Genomic DNA, 9760 nt, shown 5'->3' with positions numbered 1-9760 from the left:
TGGTTACTTGGGTGTAAGGACTATTGAACGGGGGTTGTCAGGGAACTGCCATCAGTGCCGGAGGGGGACAGCAAGCTCCAGAGGGATCCCAGAGAGCGTCCCAGGATTGGGAGAGGCAGCCCATCTTCTGGGGAAGGGAATCAGCTTAGCTCCAGTGGAGAAGGGGGGCAGATGGGGGAATCTGAGAGGGGGTCACATGACTCCTTGCCGGGGAACAGCGGGGGGAGGAAGGGTCCTCCGCTGCCTACGCCCTCCTTGCGCAGAAGGCTTCTGCGCAGGGAAAGTAGGAGGAGACTGGGCGTGAAAGAACTTCTTTGTTGGAAGAAGTTTAAGAAACGCCCACTGATGGATTCTGCTAGCGATTGAGACAGCCACGGGTGAGTGGCTGTCTGGACAGAAAAGGTTCACTAGAGCAACCCAGCCAGGTGTGGGCACCGGCTTACGCACGAGCAACCCCTAGAACCATTACAGGGGTGCACTGGGGACTTACCTCTGAGTAACACTGCAGAAGTTAGAGAGTCCTTCTAGCTTAATTTCAGTGGAGCTTTTATTGTAATGAATGTTAATCTCTTGTCAGTATTTATATGCTGCATTTATATACTTCCATTCTGTTAAAGTTTAAATTTACAATTTAAGATGTTACAAGAAAAATTAAGTTACACTCAACCAAAGCAGCAGCATTCATTGCTGGCCTCTTCAAGTAGCTCTGTCAAGTTAGCTTTTGCCCATTGGTGCTGCTACTGTAATACTGTTTTCTTTTTTATGGGAGTTGATTCTATTGTTAATTGGTGGGTAAAAGGTAAAAGGACCCCTGACCATTAGGTCCAGTCGTGACCGACTCTGGGGGTGCGACGCTCATCTTGTTTTATTGGCTGAGGGAGCCATCGTACAGCTTCCGGGTCATGTGGCCAGCATGACTAAGCCGCTTCTGGAGAACCAGAGCAGCGCACAGAAACGCCGTTTACCTTCCCGCCGGAGCGGTACCTATTTATCTACTTGCACTTTGACGTGCTTTCGAACTGCTAGGTTGGCAGGAGCAGGGACCGAGCAACGGGAGCTCACCCCATCGCGGGGATTCAAACCGCTGACCTTCTGATCGGCAAGTCCTAGGCTCTGTGGTTTAATCCACAGTGCCACCCGCGTCCCCTTAATTGGTGGGTAGGGGGCCCTATATTTTAAACAAACAAATTATTTAATAAGTGATTTACTGATTCAATTATAAAAGTGATGAGGGAACCTTTTTGGCCTGGTGGGCCAAGTCTCTCTCTCTGCCCCACCTCATCAGGCCAACTTTGACAAGTAGTCAAAACGACCCATTTGTTAGTCAACTGATGTCTTTAATCCTGCTCTCCTGTTACAGTCCCTTCTGCAATGTTCCCCAAGTGCCTGACCGCCAGCCTGGATGCTGCTGGATGCTAAAGAACTGCAGTTTTCCCAGCTCTGTGCTCAGTGAAGCTACTTTCTGCAAGGGATCAGCTGTGTGATCCAAGTTCTTCCTGGGCAGCTCAGACACACAGCTGCCCCACACAATGTCACATTTGGGTGGGGACAGATGAGTGGGGTTTGGAAAAATATCCTTGTGCGTCAAATTGGCACCCATGCCACCTGGCCAAATTTGCCCCATGGTTAGAGCTTCCCTACCCCCGATTTGTCAGAATATTTCTAAGCCACCAACTCATAAGAAGATCAAGGCGGTGTACAATAAAATCATTAAAACATCACAAAACTATTCTATTATGAAACTATAAAATCATAAATTACAGAACAAATGATCAATACTGAATCAAATTAATTCTTCAAGAATTGTTGCTGAAACAAATAGATTTCTAGCAGGTCCCCTGTTAATTAGATAATTGTGCTCATTGCATATCAAGATCAGCAATGAGTTAATTTCTGCAGTGCGGCACTTTGATTAAATCTGCAGGTGTTTTGAATCTTAAAGCTGTTAACTGGCTACTCTCTACTTTTCATTCATTCATTCATTCATTCATTCATTCATTCCAGAGAAGTACTTCAGTGGTCTGGTCCTCATTCAGTGCAGTAAGCAGCTTGTTGATTGATGCCATTGTTGGCCTCTGAAGTTAAGGACAAATACATTGAGGACCATTTAAGTCTTTTGGGTTGTGTATGTATTTTGTCACCTGGTTATCATTGCAACTGAATGATAAATCAGAGGCAACCATCATCATTTCAATGAGATAACAGGACATGGTAATTTTCAGTACTGAAAACTTGCATCTTCCTGAGTAATTTAGATACAGCTGCAGATTTTTTAAGCTGAATTGCTCTAGCAGATGGAAGGAGCCTGAATATTCAAGGAGGACAGTGGCAGTTCAATACAAGGTGATTGCTCAGGAAGTTTCCCATGCTGCTTGCAGCATACAGATCTCCCTGCACTTGTTTACAACACAATGATCACAAACAAAAGTCAACTATGCACCTGCTTACGCGGCTCATGAGAGTAAGAACATAAAAGACATTGAAGAGCAATTTAAAAATTGAGTGGAAAAGGGGAGAGCAGAATGTTTTCTTTCATGTGTTCTGAGAGCTTTCAGATCACTGTGAGAAGTAGATATTTGTCTGTTATGGATGTGGAAATACTACATTTCCATAGCTCCAAGTATATCAAATGCAATTTTAGCATTGAAAAGATGGAATTAGAGATTCGGAGCAAAAGATTACCATTCTTGCTGTCTTGTTACATTTCAGTTTAATCCAAATAATGCAACCATAATCTTAATGAAAAAAGTCAGCCTCTGAGATTTACAGATTGGCACGGTGAAAATGTTTGGAACCATATTCCTTTTCTTTTTCTTTTTTCTTTTTTACAGATTCCATGTGGTCGAAAAAGTATTTGATAACTGTAAAACTGTGACTGTGTTCCTCAAACCCACTTTATGGCATATCAGATGCTGCTCTCTTTCTCTTTTGTAGTTTTGCCCAGAATACACTTGTAATGCACATTAAAAAATGCTCATCTCGCAAATTGTTCTGCAATCCAAATATACAATAGCTTGGAAAACAAATACGTAGTTTAGAAAAGGAATGCCAATGTAAAAAGACTACTTGAACCTATAACAGCAGAGTTTCTGCATGGCTCATCTTTACTGTTTTTTGTTACTGCTTCATCAATATCCTTCAACTGGCTCCACTCTTCTGGACTTAGAGAGATACCTTTTCTGCCAGGTGTCATTCCACCTTCTTGATCCATCCAGTATTCTCTAACATCAATTAGGACTTCACTTTTAAAATCACAAACACTGACGTATCTCATTTTACCAATCTGAAACATATTCTCCTCTCTGTTCCTACTTTGTTTGGAGGAGGCAGTACCTTTTAGCAGCCTTCTGTTTCTTTACAGGATTTTTGGGCACTGCTTTTTGCCTTTTCGTCAATTTCACTGTCTGAATCACTGGCAGATGAGCATGAAGACACAAGTTCTTTTGATTTCAGCATTGTTCCACTCAGCACCCTCTGCTCTCCAGATGCTGGTCTCTTAGAGGGCCAAAATAGGGATCGCCTAACCTCCTGTAGCCCAGAGACTCTAACTTTGGCACTGATCCAGAAGACTTCTGTATCCAGAGAGAGACCTCACCAGGCTTGTCTCCAGAGATTGCCCTGGAATGATGCACAGGGTGCGTTCCCGACTCATTCATAGCACACAAAAAACCCTTCCAAGTTAGAGGGGGAGGCTGAACCTTCACTCAGCCTGAGATCATAGAATCATAGAATCATAGAGTTGGAATAGACCACAAGGGCCATCGAGTCCAACCCCCTGCCAAGCAGGAAACACCATCAGAGCACTCCTGACATATGGTTGTCAAGCCTCTGCTTAAAGACCTCCAAAGAAGGAGACTCCACCACACTCCTTGGCAGCAAATTCCACTGTCGAACAGCTCTTACTGTCAGGAAGTTCTTCCTAATGTTTAGGTGGAATCTTCTTTCTTGTAGTTTGGATCCATTGCTCCGTGGCCGCTTCTCTGGAGCAGCAGAAAACAACCTTTCTCCCTCCTCTATATGACTTCCTTTTATATATTTGAACATGGCTATCATATCACCCCTTAACCTCCTCTTCTCCAGGCTAAACATGCCCAGCTCCCTTAGCCGTTCCTCATAAGGCATCGTTTCCAGGCCTTTGACCATTTTGGTTGCCCTCCTCTGGACACGTTCCAGTTTGTCAGTGTCCTTCTTGAACGGTGGTGCCCAGAACTGGATTTCAGAAAGCCCAGGCTGAGGTGGCCATTTGACAAGGAAGCTGATACCTGGGATCAAAAAGGAACAGAGTGGTTTGTTAGTAAATGGCTCCTTGAGAGAAGACTTCTGAGACAGGAATGTTCACTTCCTTCTGCTGAGAAAACAAGCAAGCAAGCAAGCAAGCAAGCAAGCAAGCAAGCAAGCAAGCAAGCAGGAAGACTCCTTGAGAAAACATAGCTTCTCTGTCCCAAACAGAATTCTGCAAGAGTGCTAGAAGAATTGGTCTTAACCAAGACTTTTAGAGCATACAATTTTTCACCTCTGACTTTTCTTTCTGCAAGTCCTTGTGCATTCAGTCCAAAAGAAATACGAGTACAACAAAAACTGTACACTGAATGTACATGACCAAATATGTTGGTGGCTGTTATTGCTAATTATTACAAGTCGTATACAGTAGAAATGGAAAGAATACCAAAGCAGAAGCAAAAGGACAGGGGAACTATTACTAATTATCCAAGCAAAGAAATGAGAGTAAAAAACCCATGTCAGATTGATTCTTTTCTCCTTGGCCAAGGTCTGATACTCTCTTTTATAGCTGCTCCCTGATTTCAGGGTAACTGTATATGCAAGCCTTTGACAAAGATCACCTTCCTGGCCCAAGCAAAATCCAATCGCCTTTTATTTTAAAGAAGGCATATTTAAAGATAATGCTCTGTGAGCATGCTGTAAAAAAGTGTGCCAACTTCCTGACCAAATGCAGATATTTCCCATGATATAGACTGTGGAAAGCAAAGTCACAGGGCAGACCCGCAGGCAAGGAAGAAAATAAACAGCTGGTGAAAGTGTAAAGCTGAATTGCATTGTGGGTTTAATGTGACTTGGCTTAAGGCAAGGCATTTAGATTGTATAAATAATAATAATAATAATAATAATAATAATAATAATAATAATAGGCGGCTCTGGGCAGCTTCCAACAAATTATTAAAATACAGTAATCCATCAAACATTAAAAGCTTCCCTAAACAGGGCTGCCTTCAGATGTCTTCTAAAAGTCTAGTAGTTGTTGTTTTCTTTGACATCTGGTGGGAGGGCGTATAAATGAACGAATGAATAAAAAGCGTTCATTAAGGCCATCTCTACATTTCCGTAAGCTAGTGCTGAAATGGATCCTCAGCGATGGTCATCAATCTGTATCATTACCTGCTTTTGTTGTCTCTTCCCAGAAATGGGCAGCAGAAAGGGCAAAGAGTAGAGAGTCCTTGGGACTTTTGTGATTTTCTGGTTACTTTATTCTGTTTTTCTTTGTTTTATATGGGGGCAGTTTATATGGGGGCAGACCCACCCCCATTGTATGCTGCTTTGGACAAACTTAACAAGCAGGTAGCTAGAAGTGAAATCCTGTGCATGCTACCAATAATAATAATAATAATAATAATAATAATAATAATAATTTATTATTTATTATTTATACCCCGCCCATCTGGCTGGGCCTCCCCAGCCACTCTGGGCAGCTTCCAAAAGAATATTAAAATACTATAATACATCAAACATTAAAAGCTTCCCTAAACAGGGCTGCCTTCAGATGTCTTCTAAAAGCCTGGTAGTTGTTTTTCTCTTTGACATCTGGTGGGAGGGTGTTCCACAGGGAAGGTGCCACTACCGAGAAGGCCCTCTGCCTGGTTCCCTGTAACTTGGCTTCTCGCAGTGAGGGAACCGCCAGAAGACCCTCGGTGCTGGACCTCAGTGTCCGGGTAGAACGATGGGGGTGGAGACGCTCCTTCAGATATACTGGACTGAGGCCGTTTAGGGCTTTAAAGGTCAGCACCAACACTGAATTGTGCTCGGAAACGTACTGGGAGCCAATGTAGGTCTTTCAAGACCGGTGTTATGTGGTCTCTGCGGCCGCTCCCAGTCACCAGTCTAGCTGCCGCGTTCTGGATTAGTTGTAGTTTCCGGGTCACCTTCAAAGGTAGTCCCACGTAGAGCGCATTGCAGTAATCCATGGGACTTAGTCCCAGGGAAGCATGTATAGAATTGTAGCATGTAGAATGAGTGAACAGCTCTGAGCTTTAGTGATGTCACTTTTCAAGTAATACAGATATTGGAACGTTGAGTCAGCTTTCATGACCTCTGGGACCACACATTGTAATTCTCCCTTCTGTGCAGATGTGTTTGACAACATGATGTCCGAACTGACCCTTTGAGCAACTGTTTATCTAATAAACAAACATTTTTCCATGAGTGGAGCAGAGATAATGGCGCCTTGGCCTTCTCTGGCTTCACAACTGAGCAAGGAAATTGGAACTATTATACTGATTTTGGGTTTTTCTCCATTGGTGGAGGCCTTATTCCCTTTCAGTACTTCTCTTTCAACAAAATCCAGGTTACCCATATGTTTTCAGACTGTGTATGTTTTCCCCCTTTGCACGTCAGCTTTTCTCTCTTTTATTTGAGCCTGTAACAGTGGACCTTCAAGTCCATCCAACTAGTCTGTCACATTTCACTCGCGCTGTGCATCGCATGAGCATGTGGACAAAATGTATCTCTGGCAATGCATAGAAAGAATGGCAATAAAGTTGCCAGATTGCTCTGTTGTGTTGGGTTTGCCTGTTTCTTACTTTGGGATCCGATTACCGTCTTTGATCTCCTTTTATTAATATTTTCTTGGATATAAAAATGGAATCTGCAAATAACCTCACAGCTGGGAAGATGATGATACTCTCTCAAGAGGAGACATTTGGAGACTTTTCAGTAATTATTGTTATATCAAAATATCAAGGTACAAAAACTTCCCTTGTTACCTTTATAGGATGGATGAATCTGTCAATTTTCATTTCTCCCTATTTCTTTTTCCCCAGTCTTTGGTTCAGTTCACCTCATTTTGCATTAGTTGGCCACATTAAAAATTATACATCTTTTAATGTGCATGTCTCCTAGTATACATTTTTTTTTGCAAGCATTTCCCCCTAATATAATGCATTTTTATATTTTTGCCACCTTTTGTTGGCATCCATCTGTCTCAAGAGACAATGGAAGAGTGTGCCGTTCCTTTAGTGTACGCATTTTCATATGTGGTTTTTTTGCACTTGGAGAACTGCATCACCAAATTCAAAGAAGTGTGGATTTCAAATTATAGATGTGCTTCAGTTCATATATTGGCTTGTGGAAGTGCAAATTAGGTGGGTTTGCTTGCAAAAGTGAACCAAACAAATATCCCCATCTCTACTCCCTTATTCCTTCTCCTCCTTTTGTTTGCCCTTCGCTGCCACATTTTTCATTGTAAGATTCTCAGGGCAGGAGCATTTCTGTCAGTGGTCACACCTGAAAATTCAACCGAGGTTTTAATGTTGACCTACTTAACCAATACATATTAGCCCTGGGAGGGCCAATGTTTTCAGCTCAGATCTTCCCGTACATAATGGTTTGGGGGTTGCACCATGATGTCATCATGGAGAACTCCTGTATTCCCTGGATGACATTGTTTGTTGTCAATCTTGGGATGGGGGGGGGGGGATACCTGCTGAAATTGAAATGACATCTCATGCTGTGCCTACTGATGAGCAGAAGCATCTGAGCTCAGCAGGCCCTGTTTGAAATGACAGGACACTCCAAAAGGCTCTGAGATAACTGAGAGACCTCTGGATTATCCTCTTTCGCAGAAGCTGTGCTGAGGGGATGAAGAAGAAGAAGAGTTTGGATTTGATATCCCGCTTTATCACTCCCCTTCAGGAGTCTCAAAGCGGCTAACATTCTCCTTTCCTTCCTCCCCCACAACACTCTGTGAGGTGAGTGAGGCTGAGAGACTTCAGAGAAGTGTGACTAGCCCAAGGTCACCCAGCAGCTGCATGTGGAGGAGCGGAGACGCGAACCCAGTTCCCCAGATTACGAGTCTATCGCTCTGAACCACTACACCACACTTGCTCTCTATGAGCACTAACTTTCAAACACAATGTCAGGGCAGGGCTGGGAAACTCTAGGCTTCGGGCCAAATGAAGCCCTCTGGGCCTCTCTATCTAGACTTCAGGTGTCTCCTCAGATCACACCTCCTTCCCACGTGCCTCTTGCTTGCTTGCCTGGATAGAGTCCTGACCTTTGTGTAACTGGACTCCAGCCTACTGGACTCGCATCTGTTGCTGCACCCACCCCAGAAAGCTGTTCATGAGGAACGGTGGACCTTGGGGAGAAAATGGTCCCCCACCACTGTTTTAAGGGGAAAGAAGAACTAGGAATAAGATGGTAGGACAATGCCATAGGCAGAGAGGCATTCTTGCTGGTGCTCTTGACGTTGTTGGTTTGTTTAAAGGACCACTTAAAAGGCCCGTGAATGGCACAAAGGGAGAACAGTCAGCCTCTAACGTATTTTGAAAAGGGAAATAGTACACAGGAGTGGGAAGGCAAGGCCAAAAATGGTCTGGGCAGGGAAAGGGACTTGCCTCGCTTGCCCCAGTGATGCCACAAGCAGAGGCTAATAGGGGTTAGTGGTACTCGAAATGCGCTCAGCACTTACACCTGCAGAGGGGCTGAGGAGCTAATTCTGTCCTGTTTCCGTACTGTTGGTGCTCAGCCATAGGTCTGTTCATTTTGTGTGGAATCTGTGAAAGAACATGTGGGAAATTTGCACTTAAATTGTATGGATTCTTTCAGTTATAGAATTGTAGGTTTGGAAGAGTTGGAAAGGGCCATGAAGGTTATGTACTCCACCCCCCTGCACCGCCCAGTGTGGGGCTTGAACCCACGACCTTGAGATTAAGAGTCTCATGCTTTACCAGCTGAGCTATCCCAGCTATATTCTGTCCACATTCTTAACGTAAAATATGCACTTTTCAATGCATGTCCATAAAATGCGCACATTGTACACATCTTTTGTGTAAAAAGCATATTCCTGTGGACACTTTCCCTCTACTGAAACTGAACTGCAAAACCTAGAGAAGCACGTCTTTTGAATGGGTCTTGCTTTCCACTCTGCAAGAAGGCTCAAGAAAGTTGGATTGGATCAGTGTGCTACAAAATGCAGACCAAGCTAATGTCTCCTCCATCCTGAAAGTTGTTTCAGTTGCTGGGATGTGTGTGTTGATGTGGGATCACATTTATTAGCAAGAGGATGCTAATAAGGAAAAGGATAAATAAATTCCAAGCGCTAATGCTGTCCATTGGAGGAAAGTCACCTAGAGTATTGGAAGACACAAGATTTACCCACCCGGGAAGAATGGCAGATGAAGTTGATGGACTATATGGAACTGGCGGAAATGACTGGCAGAATCCGAGACCAGGGAGAAGAGTCGGTGGAAGAAGACTGGAAGAAGTTTAAAGACTATTTACAGAAACATTGTAAAATTAATGAATGCTAGAAGAATGTTGGAATGAAGTTATATGGCTTTAGTAGAAATGTTATAAGGAATTAAGTATAAATAGATTAATAGAATATTAAAGGAAAAAATAAGGTTAAAATGTGTTAAGATAATTATAGGATAGAAAACAGGGGAAGATGGAAAGGAATTGCTGAAATAATTTATAGAAGTGGAATACAAAAAGGGAGGTGTGAGGAGGTCGTGGAAATATGTGAAAG

General features: G+C 43.3%; 1 non-coding gene and 1 pseudogene across 1 annotated transcript; both read right to left on the bottom strand.

Moving 5' to 3' along the window:
- Nucleotides 1–2028: 2028 nt before the first annotated feature.
- Nucleotides 2029–3456, bottom strand: LOC144329168 (activated RNA polymerase II transcriptional coactivator p15 pseudogene; annotated as a pseudogene).
- A 5449-nt stretch (nucleotides 3457–8905) lies between these two features.
- On the bottom strand, nucleotides 8906–8978 carry TRNAK-CUU (transfer RNA lysine (anticodon CUU)). Its single transcript has one exon. It is a non-coding gene; the product is annotated as a tRNA-Lys (tRNA).
- Nucleotides 8979–9760: the final 782 nt, after the last annotated feature.

The sequence above is a fragment of the Podarcis muralis genome, chromosome 11 (assembly GCF_964188315.1).
Source record: "Podarcis muralis chromosome 11, rPodMur119.hap1.1, whole genome shotgun sequence".
NCBI lineage: Eukaryota > Metazoa > Chordata > Lepidosauria > Squamata > Lacertidae > Podarcis > Podarcis muralis.
Note: the sequence above shows the minus strand (reverse complement) of the source record. Positions and strands in the feature narration are given on the sequence as shown.